The sequence below is a fragment of the Protopterus annectens genome, chromosome 2.part0 (assembly GCF_019279795.1).
Source record: "Protopterus annectens isolate FY-2018-M chromosome 2.part0, PAN1.0, whole genome shotgun sequence".
Classification (NCBI taxonomy): domain Eukaryota; kingdom Metazoa; phylum Chordata; order Ceratodontiformes; family Protopteridae; genus Protopterus; species Protopterus annectens.
In genome coordinates, this window is record NC_056728.1 from 835,302,413 (window position 1) to 835,320,906 (window position 18,494).

The following is an 18,494-nucleotide window of genomic DNA, read 5'->3' on the forward strand; positions in this document are numbered from 1 at the left end:
ATACTGGCTTTGCTATGTAGGGGGTTGGATGTGAGGGGAAAAGTCATAGGCAGAGCTTACACAGATGTCACACACCATTCTGGAGAATTCATTACTGTTGACCTGGCCACAGCAGCAGCCACCAGACCTCCATATGGCTAGTCTCATAGTTATGGTGAACAGAGCTCATCAGGCTGCATGCATTGTCCACCTAACCAGGCTGTCCGCCCTTGTTCCAACAGTTCATCATCATCCCATGAAGTTCTATGCTTAACTGTGACTGTTATGGAGGTCGTAATGGATGTTGTTTCTGTATTGGCTGTGAACATGTGGAGCCACAGTGAGGTTTCTGTGCATTCTCCCAAAGTGTTATGTGATCCCTAATTCAGAGAAAATCAAACCCTGAAACTACACATGGCCAACATTTGCAACATAGCTGCTGTATCCTGCCACTGGAAGGATGTGATCTCTAATTTTCCCCCTATCCTACCTGCCCAAATAGCTAATGTATTTACCTTCCATGCCCCTTACCCATATGATAGCAAAGGTGTCAACTGTCACTGCTCCTACTCCACCTCTGCAAACGATGACTGTGCCCTGCCCACCCCTGGTCTGTGTGGGCAAGATAGTGTCTAATGCAAAGCATGGTCAGTCAACTCATCATAACTGATAGCATTGGTGTAATAATGCATAGATCAGTTTTATGCTGTGCTGTCTATATTGTGCCCAGTAGTTGTAGACTAGACTCTTCCCTTTTTGCCAGTTTAGGAATGTCTTTTGCACACTTCTGTCTTGCATGAGGTGCTACTGCAACACAGACAGCTCCTTTGATGACTCTGTGCCTATCTTCTCACCTGCTGATGTAGCGGGTCAATCTTGCAGTACCGAAATGTTCCCATATTGTGCCAGCAGATGTTTCCAAGCAACAGAATTAACCTTTTAGGAGTCCAAATATGTTTTACACTGCAAATATGTAGTATTTTATGTCAGCTTCAGTTATGATCTGGAGATTTTTGTTGATGGTAATCATCCATGGTTCCAAGGCATATCCAGCATTGACTACAACACATAACAGTGGATACTATTATATATGGCCTGCTGAAGGTTTAAATGAAAACCACATCTCCTGGTCTATGTATCCAGTAATGTTTGTACCTACTAGTCACTTGATTATATGGACAGAGGTCACAATTGTGCCAGGTATGGGAATCATGGACACTGCCTGTGTGGTGCACATACAAACTGTATTTAATACTCTGTGCCTTGGACACCACTTGGCATTTGATGGAGTAGAAGCCCTTCTGGATGATGTACTGGAAATCACATGGAACAGGTAGGGCCTTGATGGCAATGTGAGTGCAACCAGTGGCATGGGACATCAGGAAAAATGACTCTGTTGTAGAATGTCTACATAGTATTGTTTTTCTCATCTTCTCTTCTGTCCATGAAAACCATATGTTCGCCCCCACATGTTACAGCATTAGGTGAAGACACTGGTGTAGGATTAGAGAGACTGGTGCTCCCTAAATTGATAGGGGGCCCCTGTTGGACACTAAAAGATCCCAGCAAGGGTGGTTAATGGAACACAAACTGTGAAGTCCAGGGTGATGGGCAGTTCATACAATCCTCTAGATTTCATGTATGGGTGACACGTTCACTACGTCCCATATAGTGTCCCTATCCACATGGTAGTGATTAACAATGTCCTAGTCATGGATGGGATGGCATATTAACTATTGACTTTACTGGAAAAGCTCACTTAACCACCTCTGCCATAGATTGTTTTGAGGGAAAAGTTAGTTTGTTATTGCTTTATAGGACTGTGTATTGCTCCATTGTCTTCTATTTTGTATATTGTGGTGTATATTTTACACTGCATTTTACTTGTATTCTGTATTCTGCTTTTAATTGCATATTTAAACTAGGAAAGAGACCACAGCTGTGTCTCTTGTGAGCCACACTGAAATTAAATTTCTCTCACTCTCTCACCCTTATGAGGTGTTTTTAAACTCATCTGTCATTCTTGTTGCTTGCCCATCATGTAATTTGACCACATATTCCCTTCCTCTCCTCTTTCATTGGCTATTGCCAAAAAGCACAACATTATCATTTTGTGAAATCTCTCCCCCTTCAGCTATTTAAATTTATTGGCCATCCCACTGTATTCCATAGAACCAGAATACAAATTGCCCACCCTCTTCCAATCTATCTTGCTCTTTTGAAATTAGTGGCTCTCCATTTAGACAGATAAAGCTTAAGTTTCCTCCTCTTTCAGATAGCAACTCTTAGGATATCAACCCATTTTTCCATCTTACCTTTAAAATCTGCAACATCTAGTCCAAGATCACCAATTATTGGAGAGCCCATGTTCTGTCTCTAAATAGTCATCTTGGGATTAGTGCTTCTGTTTTTACCCCTGGTAAGAGGAGCAAAGGGTTATTATTTCCTGGAGACTGCTGGTTGCCAGAAAGCATGTTAACTGCTTCATATGTGCCAGCTTGGTATTTATCCTTATATTTTGCTGCTGGTGAAAGAAGCAGAGTGCATTGGTTCCTGACTGTTTCTGTTTATGGAGTGAGTGCCTGTGTCACACTGCCAGCCCAGCTATCTGGAATTTTGTAAATAGTTTTATGTCATTTGTGAGTACCAGCATGATGCAATTGCTTGTGTTACCAAATGTATTAGAACTATATGTTATGTGTACATTAAACTACTGGTACAGAAGTGTGTGTTGAACAGGGTTTGTTTAGTACTAAGCTTCAAGGATGTGTCCACAGTGTACTCTACTGGGAAAAAAAAACACAAATGTATATAAACTATATACCTTTGCACATGTACATGTTTTAATAGTAGAAACTGGAACATACAGAGTTAACTTGCAAAACTTCAAGAAAATAAGTTGAAATTAAACTGTTTTATGATTTTGCTATAAAGTTTAGTTTCACTGTAGAAGCAGACACAATTTCTAGAGCTAGAAGTTTTTTGTATTGTCTTGAAAGAGCAGTAATTACTAGGTTTGAGTTGCAAAAGTGTTTTATTGTTTTATGTCCTCTAGTAGGTACAAACATCTCAAGGTTGTGTATTCTCACAGAGAACTACTAAATTCTGTTACTTTCTGACAAAAGAGATTTAGCCTGGGAACTGAACTCAGGTGACAAAAAGTGACGTAATCCGAGCTAACTCAACAGTACTATTTGATACTAATTTAAGAACTCTTTCAGAGAGAGACAGGGCATTTTGTATTTTGTCTTTGACCTGGAAACATCCACTCATTATCACTACATCTGCACTTGCCTTGCTGTAAGTAATTTCTTAGGACATAGTAACTGTTTTAGATATAGTTAGGAGTGTAGTAAAGATTAGTTTAGATGCTTTCTTTATTTATTTGAGCCTGTCCTGCAATGTTGTTTTAAATTCTTCCTGTGATTTTGAACTCTGAAGTAACTATGTTTGTGTACTGAGTATTGTCTTGTTCTTTTGTTATTTATTATTAGATATATTTAAACCTGTCTTTGCGTCTGATATCTGTGAGACATATTTAAGGTCTTAGAGTACTTACATATCTATCTGGGGATACTGTACAGGCCACTCCTAAATAGCCTTGCTTGGTCAGACTACCATTTGGAGAACAGTAACATTACACAGTAGGATTGGACACCTTTTGTTAAGGACCTAAAGTAGGTGGCTGGTGGCAGCTGGAACTACTTTACAGTCTGGGCAGAAGGGGGCATAGCTAGTAAACCTGTGCCAGCCTTTCCCAGGAGTTTGTGTGTGTGTGCATGTGTTTGTATATAAATCAATTCTCAAAGTGTGTGTGTGTCAGCTACTTGGGCAGGGACACGAAGCACTGGTTGGACAGAGAGGGTGCTGGAGGTTTTGGCTTGGCCACTCAGGTGAGATCTTAACCCTATAGCTGTGCCAATGGGGAGTCTTACTGAGGATCCTGAGAAAGAGGGAAAAACTAGCCCCAGACTGACTGTGGTCTTTTACGTGCTCTTAAGGGAAATTGAACTTTACTGTGTGTGTACTTGTCATCCACCCATTGTGTACTTCCCCCACTTTTGCTAGTGGTGAGGACTGAGGCTCTTTGATTACTGGGCCAGTGCAGGGGTGCCACATATTAATTGGTTGGCAGTGGTGGGATAGTCACATCACATATTAATTGGCTTGTAGTGGTGAGGATATTGAATTCCTGTAGCCTGTATACAGTGGTCACTGAAGGTGTTTGTACTGTAAATCACCACACAGTGAACATTCAGAGTTTCTTATTTTTTTGCTAGCTTAGTTGTGTCAGGGAGAGCAGGCAGGCATGTCAGCAGAGGAGGAGTATAACAAGCAGACAAAGAGCCAGTTGGCTAAGATGTGCCAGGCTAAAGGACAGCTGCATGCCAACCTAAGGCAGAAATTATTGTATTTTTGGACACAGCTGCATCACAGACCAGCAATCAGGAGATACAACGAGGCTGGCCTTGAAGATGTACAATTCTCAGAAAATGGACAGCTCAACCTTTTCACAGAAGACGTAAAAATATGTCTGGAGTTAAAGAGGCTTGAGATGGAGGCCAAGTATTTGGAAATTGAAACAGCAGAGAGACTGAGACATCTACAGGCAGAGGAAAATGAGAAACTGTGATGTCTGGAGGCTGAGGAGAATGAGAGGCAGAGATAATATGAAAAGGAGATGCTGGCTCTTCACCAGAATCATGGAGGTGATGGGGGAGGTAGTAACCAAACCCCAGAAGCAACAAAGGTCAGTACATTTCTTCCACAATGTACAGAGTGGGATAATTTTGATTGTTTCATTCATATGTTTGAAATGATATGTAAAAAGTATAGTGTTGACCAAGAGCTGTGGTTACAGTTCCTGACCCCCTTACTCGATGGTATAGCTGTAACTGCTATTTCTAAATTGTCTGATACTGATTGCTTAAATTACAATACTGTAAAAAAACTGTCTTGTAGAATACTTTAAGTTAACACCTGAAGCTTATAGGAAAATGTTTTGTGAGCATAAACGCAAAGCAGATGAAAGTGTGTGTGAATATATTGCTGAACTAAGCACTTATTTTGATAGGTGGGTGAGTGGATGTCAGATCACCACTTTTGAAGGGCTGACAGATCTTTTGGTGAGGGAACAAGACCTTAGCATTTTGCTTGAGGACATGAGAATCCAATGCAATACTGCAGATGAGTTGGGGAATAAGGGAGACCTATCCCTTGCAAGCAGGTCATCACTGCACAGGAAAAGGACACACAGTGCTGCTCATGGGTCTAAGGGAACCCATGGGCATCCCAAACTGCCCCAACAGAGTCTGCCAGTACCAGGGGAAACCACTAGTTCATAGGTTCATAGGTTGGTACTAGGCTATCAGCCCTAGGGCCTATACAAGCATAGCCATAACATTCCCTGGCTATTTCTTCCCACAATATTTACTTACCTGGACCCCTGTCTAGCAGGGCGATTGAAGTGATCCCCAGGCGAATTTCCTATCTCTCATCCAATTGTAAAGGTTCCTTTTGAAGAAGAAATAATCCACAAAAATGGCACTCCGAGGCAAAATCCACACAAATAATCCAAAGAAAATGCCCAGGCCAGTTAGTTCCGGACAGTTCAAAATACTTTTAGTAGCAGGCAACACAGTAAAGTAAAACCATTCTGGACAGTTCAAAATACGTTACTTTACTGTGTTGCATGCTATTATGGTCTTACTTTACTGTGTTGCCTGTTATTAAACATATTTTGAACTGTCCGGAATCTTCTGGCCTTGGCATTTTCTTTGGATTCCTTTTGAAGGAGGCCAAAGAGGTGCTCTGCTTGACATATGGGCAGTCTATTCCAGAGTCTGGGGAGTCTCTGGGTCAGGAACATATCCCTCCAGCATGTTTTGTTCATTGTGATGACAAGGTTTAGATCCCTGAAGCATTTGGCTCTGAGGGATTGGGATTTCTTTAAGTGTAGCATGTCCAATAGCTCTGGGTTTGACATGGCCTTGTATGTTAAGCAGAGATTGCCTCTGAGTAGACGATATGTGACAGAGTATAGCTGGAATATTTTTAGATGGTCAGCATAGGACATCTGCTTTAGGCCTGTGATTCTTTTAGTGAGGTATTTCTGTGGCCTTTCCAGTTGTTGCAGATGTCTTGAGAGGTACAAACCAAACGAGGCATTGTATTCTATAATGGGTCTAATGAGGGATGAGTACAGTAGGACTATGACCTCCTTTTTTCTGGATGAAAAGCCCTTAGTGATGAGGTGTGCCACATAGAAGGATTTCCTGACTGTTGTGGCGATGTGGTTATAGAAGGTGAGACCACTGTCCACCTGTGTCCCTAAGTCTCTTATCACACTTTTGGTGTTTAGTGTACTGTCACCTATGTGGTAATTCATGGATACATGTGATTTCCCAAAAGGGATAACTATACATTTTTTGGCATTGAGCTTGAGCCCATGGCTCTGGCACCAAGCATCTGTTTCTGTAAGGCCCGTTTGTAGAATATCCACATCATTTGGGGATTCAATAATGGCTCCCAGTTTGCAGTCGTCTGCGAACTTTGTTAGCCAGAGTCCCCTAATGTTGGCCTGCACTTCAGAGAAGTAGATGCCAAATAAGAGCTGTCTCAGGACTGAACCCTAAGGCACTCCACTTGTCACTTGTCTGGAGCTGGATTTGGAGTTGGCTACATTTACAGTGTGGGTTCTGTCAGTAAGCCAGTTGGCAACCCATTGGGTGTTGTAGGGATTACTGCCCAGCTTGGTAAGTTTATCTATGATTCCAGAGTGGGGAGTGATGTCAAATGCCTTGGCGAGGTCCAGATCAGCTGTGTGGACCACCTTACCTTTGTCCACAGCTCTGGAAACTGATTCAAAGAAGTCAGTCAGGTTCAGGAGACAAGATCGGCCCTTCACAAACCCAAACTGGGTGGGGTCCAGTGTTTGAAGGTTGCCAATGTCTTTGTTTATAAGTTCCATGATAATACATTCAATGGTGTTGCAAATCAGACTTGTCAGACTGATGGGGTAGTAGTTCCCAAGATCCAAGGTGGAATCCACCTTGTCAGTGGGCATGAAGCTTGAGGTGAGGCTATGATTAAACATGACATTTAGGTGAGGTGCCAGTTCATTTTGTAGTTCATGTAGTACACAGCCTGGGATGTCATCTGGTCCCTTGGATGCTGTATTCTTAGCTTTGGAGAGTGTGGTTTTTACCTGTGTGGCCATTATTACCAGAATTTGGCAATCTTTTGGTATTGAGATGGGCCCTTTAGGGGGTGAGAGGGGGATGAAATTGGCACTGAATCGTTCTGCCAGGATATTGGCAATATCCTTGGGATCAGTATATTTAATGCCATTCTGTTGTAGCTCAGAGCAGATCTGAGCATTGCCATTTAGATTCTTGACATAGCTATAGAATGCCTTGTGTTTGTCTTTGGAATCTTTGGCAATTTTATTTTCATAACTAGCTTTGGAGGATTTTATGAGGGATCTCAGCTTCTCACTGAGGCTGGTAAGGGAGTTTTTTTCATCCTTGGATTTTCCTCTTTTCTGCAACAGTTTCTTCCTTTTGTTGTAAAGTTTGTTTATGGCAGGGGGACCCCCACATTGGCTTCCTCTTTTTGGAGGAGAGCGTCTTGGTTCTATTTGGGATGGCATGCATGCACGAGTGGATGTGCTCGCACAGTGCCTTAGTGTAGGATTCAGTAGTCAAACTTTCAGTTCCTGTTTACATGGGTGTCATGAAGTTTGTCACTTCTGATTTGAGTAGCATGAAGTTGACTTTGGAGAAGTTTTTTACAGAGGTTTCCTTACTGGGAGGTGGGGGAGGGATGTGGATGTCATGGGTGATTAGCTTATGGTCTGACCTGACCAACAAGAGGTGACCATAGGTGTGGAGCATCGATTTCCCATGTTGGTAATGCCCAGGTCTAGGATATTGGAGCCCCTGGTGGGACTATGGATTAGTTGATCTAGGGCATTGGAATTTATGAATTCCAAGAACCGTTGGACAAAGGTGTTGGTACACGAGTAGTTTTCCGAGTTAATGGCAGGGTAGTTCAAATCACCCAGTATTAGGGTGTTTGGTTGCAACTTAATATTTTCCAGTATGTTTAGAAAGGTGTAGTGAGAATCTTGGGGCACAGTGGGGATCTGTAGCAAGCTACAGCTGGGATTGCAGTCTTACCTAGGGTTAGTTGCACCTGGAGAATTTCAGACGCATTGTGTTGGGCAACTAGCCTGCTGGTGTGAATATCTAGGTGAATATGGACACTCCTCCACCTTTAGTGTCTTGTTCCTGGTTTGGTGGCCGAAAAGTATGGTAAGAGTTGTAGCCTGGTATTGCAAGGGTACTCTCTGGAGCCTTGAACCAGGTCTCAGTTACTGCACAGATATTGATGTTCTCCATTTTTAAGAGTGCCTCGAGAGTGCATTTTGAGGTTTAGACTTCTAGCATTGAGTAGCATTACCTTCAGATTTTGTATGCTTGCACCTGTTACGGTGGTGGTTTTGTCCTTTGAACTTTGCCTAAAAAAGGCACTATAGGTGTGGCAAGAGCCTTAGCCAGTAACCTGAATCCCAGGGATGACAGGTGCAGAACATCTCTGGCAAAGCATCGTAGTATGTCGATCATGTCGTCCCAGGCAGACAGATACTGGATCCCCTTTGAATGACACCAGAACTTAGCCAATTGTAGAAGACAGTCATTTTTTCTTTATACTGTGGTATCATTCTGGGCAAAGGCAGGATGCTAATCAGGGCTAGGGTCATACCTGCCTGGGCCACATGATCTGAGAGCTCTTCCTTGTCTCTTTTCATGTAGTCCAGGGAGGTACGTCTCAAGTCATTCACTCCAACATGGACAATGACAGTCATATTTGTACTTGTGGAGTGACTTGAGTGCATGTGTTATGTGGCAGATCCTGGCACCTGTCAGGCAGCTGACTGTAATTTTCTCCTTGTTTAGCCTGGTGAGTGGGACATCAGTGTGCCTGACTATAGAGTCGCCTGTGACTATTGTGTTGGGCATGTTGTCTTGCCTTAGGGTCTGTTGATGGGTGGCACAATGGTGTTGTGGGCTATGTGACACTTTGGCTGTGATTGGTGTTTGTTTGCATTTCAGTGTCAGAGGGCCTTGTTGTTTGGGCAGGTTACTGTTAAGGGCCTCCTCATATGAGGGTTTAGTGTTGCTATTGTGAGGGTGTTGGTGGTGTGGGTTTAGAAGGGCTATGTGTTGCTTGAGGTGTAGTGCGGGTGTTAACCTTCTCCTCTTGACTGTCTAGCACAATCTTGGGTGGAGAGAGCTTTTCTTCCAGTTTGGCTATGTAAGTGCATCTCTCACAGGTTGTAGTGTTGGGTGGTAGGAGGAGAGGGTTGTCAGTGTACATGAGACAATTGCTGCATTGCCCCAGTATGCGCAGATTTACCAGGTGGAGAGGAGAAATCACTGGAAGCTGACCCTTGGACATGCCTGGTTTGGTGCTTTTTTTTGTAAAGTACAAGAGCTGTTTTCCCTTACCTTAGCAAGGTACTTTGCAATTATAGGCTGTTTAGTGCATACAATTAATTTCTCATTATTGACAAGGAGAGTTGAGTGCTTGTATCAGTTTAAGGCTTCCTAGTGCTTTCCAGCAGGTTTTAGAGCAAGTGCTAGTCACAGGGATGTTTAATGGTAAGATGAAAAAAAAAAGTTTTATCCTAAACACTGCAGTGTGCACTAGAAGAGTTAGATGTGAAAGTAGGTAACTTAAGTTTTACCTGTCTAAAGAGTTAGGTTTTAGTGGTGAGTCACTGTTTTTAAAACAGCAAAATAGACTGAAAGGGGGTGGTCACTTTTGTATTCTGGTACTATGGAATACAGCAGGATGGCCAATAAATTTAAATAGTTGAAGGGGAGTGATTTCACAAAATGATACATTTGCGCTTACTCACACAAGACAGTAAAAGCACAGAGGAAATGAGATATATGGTCAAATTAACATTAGGGGCAGGCAACTAGAAAGACAGTCGTGTTTAAGAACACAACAGTAACGGGGAGGGGGGATATCTGCCTGACTCACAAGAGACAGAGCTGTGGTCTCTTTTAAAGTTTTAATATGCAGTTAAAGGCAGAATACAAGTAAAACACAAGGTAAAGAAAAAAATTGCAGTGTTCAAAATAGAAAAAGGCAATACAATAATACAAAATACAACAAATAAAAAACAAACTAAACTTTCCCTCACAGCAGGTGTAGCAGAGTCTGGGTGAGCCTTTCTAGTAAAGCCCAGGTACAAGTCCAGGACCAAGGGTTATATTTTTTAAATGCAACCAGTGGGGTCATGTAGCATATAAATGTCCATGGAGGCAAGGTGGGGAACAAAAAGTGGGAGAGCCAGTATGTGGGAATGGCAGAATGCCAGCAGTAAGTTGTCTGGGGACAACAAAGGTAACAAACTACCGCAATAGATTATATGCTATCGTAGTAGATTAAAAGAGGCCACTGTTAAGAGAGACACAGCCTCTGACCTAACTATTGTGAAGCCTGCAATGGTTAAGGAGGAGCACTACTTGCTTGGACAGTCTGCTCCACTCAGAGCTTACCCCATTCCAAATACCTTTGGCTAAGGTTCACCTTGACTGGGAAGGTGGAAAAGGAAGCCAGCAAGTAGGTGTGTTCGAGGATATTCCTGCAGATGTCCTTATAAGGAATGATTTTGATAATTGAGTACCTTGTGTGCATGCAGTCACATGCAGTCAGGCTTGGAGACAAGCATGTATGTCTGGTAGCCTAGGAGAGACCCAGACATACTGCACACTTGCAGCCAGGATTGGTGAGATGGTTACTTCAGAGAGGGAGCTACCCTGTAGCAGTGAGACTGAAGGTGTGCCCCAGCTGCTTGTGGGTACTGATGTTCCCTTGGACAGAGTGACTGCAAGGACAAAGGTGAGTAGTAGTACCAGGCTGACAGTGAGGCACCTCTGTCAGAGAATACCAGACTTCCTGTGGAAGGGGAGCTGGGAAGGATTACCAAGAGAGAGCTGAGACAGGCTCAGCTCTCAGATCCTACATTACAAGGCCTGAAGGAGGTAGCTAGTGAGGCACCTTATTTTCAAGGGAAGGGCAAATCTGTATACTGGGACAAAGGGTTACTGTATACAGAGTGGACCCCTGAGGGATGGCTAAAGGTTGAGAGAATACGGCAGTTAGTAGTACCCAGAGCCTACCATCTGGCACTTCTAGCCATAGCCCATGATATTCCCTTTGCAGGTCATATGGGCATAAAACATACAAAGAGATGCATTATGCAGAACTTTTATTGGCCTGGGATTTCCGGAGATGTAACAGGGTACTGCAGGGCCTGTGAGCAGTGCCAAAAGGTAGGCAAGCAGGAGACAAGGTGAAAGTTCCTTTGATGCCTTTCCCTGTGATTGAGGAGCCATTTCAGAGGGTAGCTATGGATATTGTGGGGCCTCTAAGTACCCAAAGTTCCACAGGGAAAAAGTATTTCCTAGTGGTAGTAGATTATGCTACCAGATACCCTGAGGCAGTGGCTCTGTCCTCCATTGAGACAGAAAATGTGTCAAATGCTTTGTTAGAGATTTTCAGCAGGGTAGCTTTCCTGAAAGAAATACTGACAGAGGTGCCAATTTCATGTCAGACCTGCTGGCTTGTCTCTTGAAGTACTGTGGGGTGAAGCACCTAAAGACCACCGCTACCATCCCCAGACTAATGGTCTTGTTGAGAGGTTAAACTCTACACTCAAGTCCATGCTCTGGGCATTTGCAGACCAGTTTTGAAGAGAATTGGGACAGATGTTTGCCCCATCCATTGTTTGCTTACAGAAAGGTTCCCAAGAAATCCATGAGTTTTTCACACTTCGAGTTGCTGTATGGGTATAGGGTGAAGGGACCTCTAGATTTGATTTGAAATAAGTGGGACAGTGAGTGTGAATCCCACAAGGAGTCTGTTGTGGAATATGTCCTAAACCTCAGGACAAGGCACAGGGAACTTATGGGCTTGGCCCCGGGAGTACCTGGCAGAAGCCCAACAGCAGAAAAAGGTCTGGTATGACAGGAATGCTCAAGCTAGAGAGTATGCTGTAAGGCAGCAGGTAATGGTTCTCATTCCTGTCAGACACAACAAGCTGCAGGCATTGGGAGGAACCTTACAATGTGATAAGGAAAGTCAGTTATGTTAACTACATGATAAAACTGCTAGGCAGGAGGCAGGGGCACAAATTGTACCATGTTAACATGATGAAACCTTACCACAATAGGGAGGCCCTTGTGCTGAGTATTTGCAGTGGATGGCAGGAGGAGTCTGATGGGGATCTGGTGACTGATCTCCTCAGTAAGGCTCAGACTGACACCTCAGTGGAAGGGGTAGCAATGTCCCAGCAGCTATCCCCTACCGAGGTTTGAGAAATCCGAGCAGTGTTACAGGAGTTTGGGGACATGTTCACTGGGAAACGAGGGAGCACCCACCTGGTACAGCACCACATGGATACAGGATCTCAAAGGCCTTTTAAGCAGGCCCCTTATAGGGTGCCTGAGAGAGTCAAACAGATTTTGAGGGAGGAAATACAGGAAATGTTGGAACTAGGGGCAATTCAGGAGTCCAGCAGTCCCTGGGTCTCCCCAGTGGTGGTGGTATCAAAGAAGGATGGCAGCACCAGGTTCTGTATGGACTGCAGGAAATTAAATAGTCACACAGAGTGAGATGCTTACCTAATGCCTAGGACAGTTGAAGCCCTAGAGCAGGTGTGTGGGACGAAGTATCTTACCACTATTGATACTGGCAGGTGCCCTTGACTCCCAGTGCTAGAGAGAGGTTAGTCTTTGTGACTCCTTTTGGCTTGTATGAGTTCACATAGATGCCTTTGGGATGAAAAATGCCCCAGCAACTTTCCAGAGGCTGGTAGATCATATCCTACCAGGAGCAGGAGATTTTGCCCTAGCTTACCTGGATGATATTGCTATCTACAGCCATTCCTGGCAAGAGCACCTTCAGCATGTCCGGGAGGTGCTGAGCAGACTACAGAGGGCAGGGTTGACCATTAAGCCCAGCAAATGTCAAATGTGTATTGCAGAGGTTTCCTACCTGGGACATAGAGTGGGGAGTGGTAAGATCAGGACAGAACCTGCCAAAGTGGAAGCCATTCAGGCATGGCCTGCCCCTGCCCAGGTGAGGGCATTCTTAGGCACAGCAGGTTACTACAGAATGTTTGTCCCCAATTATAGTACCATAGCTGCTCTCCTTACAGACTTGACAAGGAAAAACAAGCTGGGTAAGGTAGTGTGGACCCCAGCATGTGAGCAAGTACTCCAGAAGCTTAAAGGAGCTTTGGGAGAATCCCCTATGTTAGCCAGTCCAGATTACAAAGAATTTGTTGTGCAGGTGGATGCTTCAAACCATGGGGTGGGGGCTGTACTCAGCCAGGTCTCCTCAGAGGTAGAAGAGCACCCAGTGGTATATCTCAGTCATAGGCATCAAGCCAGGGAGGAATGCTATGCAGCTGAAGAAAAGGAATGTCTAGCTATAGTGTGGGCACTGCAAAAACATCAGCCTTATCTGTATGGAAGGAAATTTACTGTAGTTACAGACCACAATCCCTTGACATGGCTACATCGAGACAGCCAGCAAAATGCCCAGTTACTAAGGTGAAGCCTAGGGTTGCAAGCATATGATATGACAGTGCAGCACCACAGTGGGGTTAGCAATGCCAACGTAGATGCCTCTCAAGACAGGGAATGGGGTAAGGTATTCCCAGATAAACTCAACCCTCACAAGCAATGTTTCTCAAGGGTCACTTAAAAAACTAGCTTGAATTTCTGGGGGGGGGGGGTAGAAGAAATGTCACACTGCCAGCTGAGCTATCTGGAATTTTTCATATGTGCCAGCTTGGTATTTATCCTTATATTTTGCTGCTGGCTAAAGAAGCAGAGTGCATTGATTCCTGACTGTTTCTGTTTATGGAGTGAGTGCCTGTGTCACACTGCCAGCCCAGCTATCTGGAATTTTGTAAATAGTTTTATGTCATTTGTGAGTACCAGCATGATGCAATTGCTTGTGTTACCAAATGTATTTGAACTATATATTATGTGTATATTAAGGTACTGGTACAGAAGTGTGTGTTGAACAGGGTTTGTACAGTACTGAGCTTCAAGGATGTGCCCACAGTTTACCCTACTGGAAAAGAAAAGAAATGTATATAAACTATATACCTTTGGAAATTTTATTTATTTATTTATTTTTATTTATTTTACATTTGTGTATCGGGATAGTCCGACTGGATACATGTCCATTTTCAGCGGAGGCCCGGGGAGAAAAGCTCCACATAGTCAAACATACAAAAGGTTACACAAAAGTTAGAAAACAATTAGAATATATAAAAAAGTGGTAATATACCTTATGTACATTGGTTTAAAAGTGTTCCCTAATAGGGACTCACAGTTCGCATGGACAGGCATACAAACGTTACACAAGAAGTTAGAAAACGATTAGAATATATAAATGTAAAGTGGTAATATATCTTAAGTACATTGGTTTAGTAATGTTCCCTAGTAGGGACTCACAGTTCTCATGGACAGACACAATTACAAGTAAGATTGTAACTCACAGTTAGTCCCTAGTAGGGACTCACAGCTCTCATGGACAGACGCAATTACAAGTAAGATTGGATACATAGCATGGTGAATTAGTTAGATGTTATGATAAATTAGTGATTATGCTATTATAATTACTGATTATGCTATTGTTTTATAACTTAATCCAGGTTGGTACATGGGCATAGCCAGCTCAATTTGAGATACTGTTTGAGGTTTTTTTTAAGAGACTTTTGGAGGATTGTAGGGTTATATAGTTTGGTAAGGCATTCCAGGTTTTGCCAACAAAGTTGGTGAACAGGGATTCACCAGCTGAGTTATTAGCTTTGTGGGTGTGGACCAGTAATTTGTCGGCTGACCATAGGGATCTCAGGTTGCTATATGGCTTAATAATATTTATAAAAGAGGGGGTATCTTTAGGGTGGTACAGAACTTTGTGTGCTATTAAGAGTTGATTGAATTAAATTAAGCTGGGCAGTTCTAGCCATTCTATTTGTTTCAGGTTCTGGCAGTGATGGGTTCTATAGGTGGAGCCAGTGGCGAATCTGGCAATATGGTTGTAGGTATGGGACAGCTTATTTAGTTTGGTTTTACTGAGGTTTGAGAGTACAGGTGAGGCATATAAAAGAGTAGAGAGTAGATCTGATCGGGCAATTTCAGTCCTAGCCAGTGGGGTTAAGAGTGTCTTGTTTCTATACAGTGATCCAAGCTTCTCATTGATGATCTCTACAGTTTTGTTGACCTGTAGGTCAAATTTGAGATTATTGTCTATGATAACCCCTAGAAGTTTAGTGTGTTGATCTGGGGATATAGTGGTGTCATTGTTAGATGTAACAGAGAATGAAAGTGTGTCAGATCTACTAGTGGGGGTGAAGAGTAGAAGTTTAGTTTTACTGGGTTTCAGTAGTAGGCGTTGTTTGGTGAGCCAGTTCTCAATAGTGTTAAATGTATTTTGGGTTAAGATTTGTAGTTTGGATGGGGAGTTGGCTGAACAGATGTGAGTGGAATCATCTGTATATTGAATACAGGTAGCTTTAGGGATAGCAGTGTGAAGATTATTGATAAAAATAGAGAAGAGTAGTGGGCCTAGTATGGAGCCTTGAGTGACACCAGGTGTGAGAGCTAGCTGTCTGGAGAGTTTGCCCTGCCATAGTACTGCCTGTTGTCTACCAGTTAGGTAGGACTGGAACCACTGGATAGTGGGCATGTTGAGGGAAATGGATTTTAGAGAAAGAATGAGAAGTTCATGGATGACCATGTCAAAGGCTTTTGACAGGTCAAGGAAGAGGGCAGAGGTTAGCCTATTGTCATTTCTGTTATTGTTTATGGCATTAGTAAAGGAAAGGAGGGCTGAGGTGGTGCTGTGGTATGGCCTGAAGCCATGCTGGGAATTGGATAGTAAATTATTCTGTGTAAGGTATTGCATTAGTTGCTTGTGTACACATTTCTCCATTATTTTGGCTAGTGAGTAAATAATGGCAATGGGTCTATAGTTGGACATGTCTATTGAGCTACCACCTTTATGGAGTGGGATGACATGATATATTTTCCAGAGGGAGGGGATAGCATTTTCAGATAAGGGTCTGTTGACAAGGATAGATATGGGATATGCAATGTCATCTGCAGCTATTTGTAGGTACTCTGCAGGGAGGAGGTCAGCAGAGAGGGTGGTAGGTTTTAGTTTTTTAAGAGAACTTTGAGAAAACTAGTCGATATTGGTTGGAGGCTAAATTTGGGGTGATTTGTGGATAAATTAGACGTGTGGTTTAAGTTTGTGGAAGTTAGGTGATTTGCTAGGGATTGGATTGTTTCGGTGAAAAAGTTATTATAACCACTAGCTATGGTCTCTGGGGAACTATGGGTATGTTTAGCTGGGGCTGGGGTGGTAGAATGTCCTTGATGAAGTAGTTGAAGTAGGTGATGTATATGTAATGTGTATGCAAATATATATGTTTTAATAGTAGAAACTGGAACATACAGATTTAACTTGCAAAACTTCAAGAAAATAGGTTTAAAATAAATTGCTTTACAATTGTGCTATAAAAGTTAGTTTCACTGCAGAAGCAGACACAATGTCTAGAGCTAGAGGTTTATTTGTATTGTCTGGAAATTAAAGTAATTACTAGGTTTGAGATGCAGAAGTGTTTTGTTGTTTTATGCCCTCTAGCAGGTGCAAACATCTGAAGGTTATGTATTCTCACAGAGAGCTGCTAAATTCTGTTAGTTTCTGACAAAAGAGGTTTAGCCTGGGAACTGAAGTCAGGTGACAAAAAGTGATGTAATCCAAACTAATCCAGCAGTAATATTTGATATTAATTTAAGAACTTTTTCAGAGAGAGACACTGGGCATTTTGTATTTTGTCTTTGACCTGGAAACATCCACTCATCATCACTACATCTGCATTTGCCTTGCTGTAAGTAATGTTTTCAGGGCATAGTAACTCTTTTAGATATAGGTAGGAATATAGTAAAGATTAGTTTAGATGTTTTCTTTCTTTATTTGAGCCTGTCCTGCAATGTTGTTTTAAATACTTCCTGTGATTGTGAACTTTGAAGTAACTGTGTTTTTGTACTGAGTATTGTCTTGTTATTTTATTATTTATTATTAAATATATTTAAATGTATCTTTGTGCCTGATATTTGTGAGACATATGTAAGCTCTTATAGCACTTGCATATATGTCTGGTGACACTGTACAACCCACTCGTAAATAGCCTTGCTTGGAAAGACTACTATTTGGATAATAGTAACATTACACAGTAGGACTGGACACCTTTTGTTAAGGGCTTAAAGTAGCTGACAAAGAGTTGGATGGTGGTAGCTGGAACTACCTTATAGTCTGGGCAGAAGGGGGGCATAGCTAGTAAATCTGTGCCAGCCTTTCCCAGAAGTGTGTGCGCATGTGTTTGTATATAAATCAAATCTGAAAGTGCGTGTGTGTCATCTACTTGGGCAGGGACACAAAGCACTGGCTGGACAGAGAGGGTGCTGGAGGTTTTGTCTTGGCCACTCAGTTGAGATCTCAACTGTATAGGTGTGCCAGTGGGGAGTCTTATTGGGGATCTGGGGAAAGAGGGAGAAACCAGCTTCAGACTGACAGTGGTCTCTGTGTGCTCTTAAGGGAAATTGCACTTTACTATGTGTTTATTTGTCATCCTTCCATTGTGTACATCCCCCACTGTTGCCAGTGGTGAGGATTGAGGCTCCTTGATTACTGGGCCAGTGCAGGGGTGTCAGAGTCTGTATTTGACCTTATTGATGGGTCTGGTTGCTGTTTAAGGTATCTACCATGAAAAGGCTACAACAAGCCTAGATACCCCTGCATCTTCTGGAACAAGACTGCCTGAACACCAAATAGCCTGTGGCCTGCTTCCTGTCTTGGGATTGGTGCTACTGTTTTTCTTCTGGTGAGATTAATTTTCACAGTGTGAAGCTGTTGTGAAACCACCACTAGTAGTAGCCAGATATTAACCAATCAAGCGAATCCCCTATTTTCATCATTTTTGACAAAGCCAATTCTTTTCAGTAAGTACTGCTTGATTACCTGTTGTCTAATCTAACTTCAGAATATCTCCGTAAATACTTTATCAATAAATCATCAGGGTCTTCTGATTAGTTTCTCCTCAAGTGTCTGGCAGGGCCCTGTGTAGATGCAGACACCTTTTGTTGACACTTTTGCTGTAAAAGCCCCCCTTGAAATGTCACCAGTACATAGATGCACACAGGGCAACCAGTTTGCAGTGACAAGCACTGCCTCCAGAGTTGCAAACCTGATACTCTTGAAAGTACTTTATATTCTCACTGCAACCATCTAATCAATTAAAAAGGGCCTGTTGTCATGGATATGAAATTTCCCAATATCTCCATTACCAGCATGGTGGATATGGGCATCCTGAGCCAATGCAGAAATTGCCTCATGTTTACTGACAACCAGCT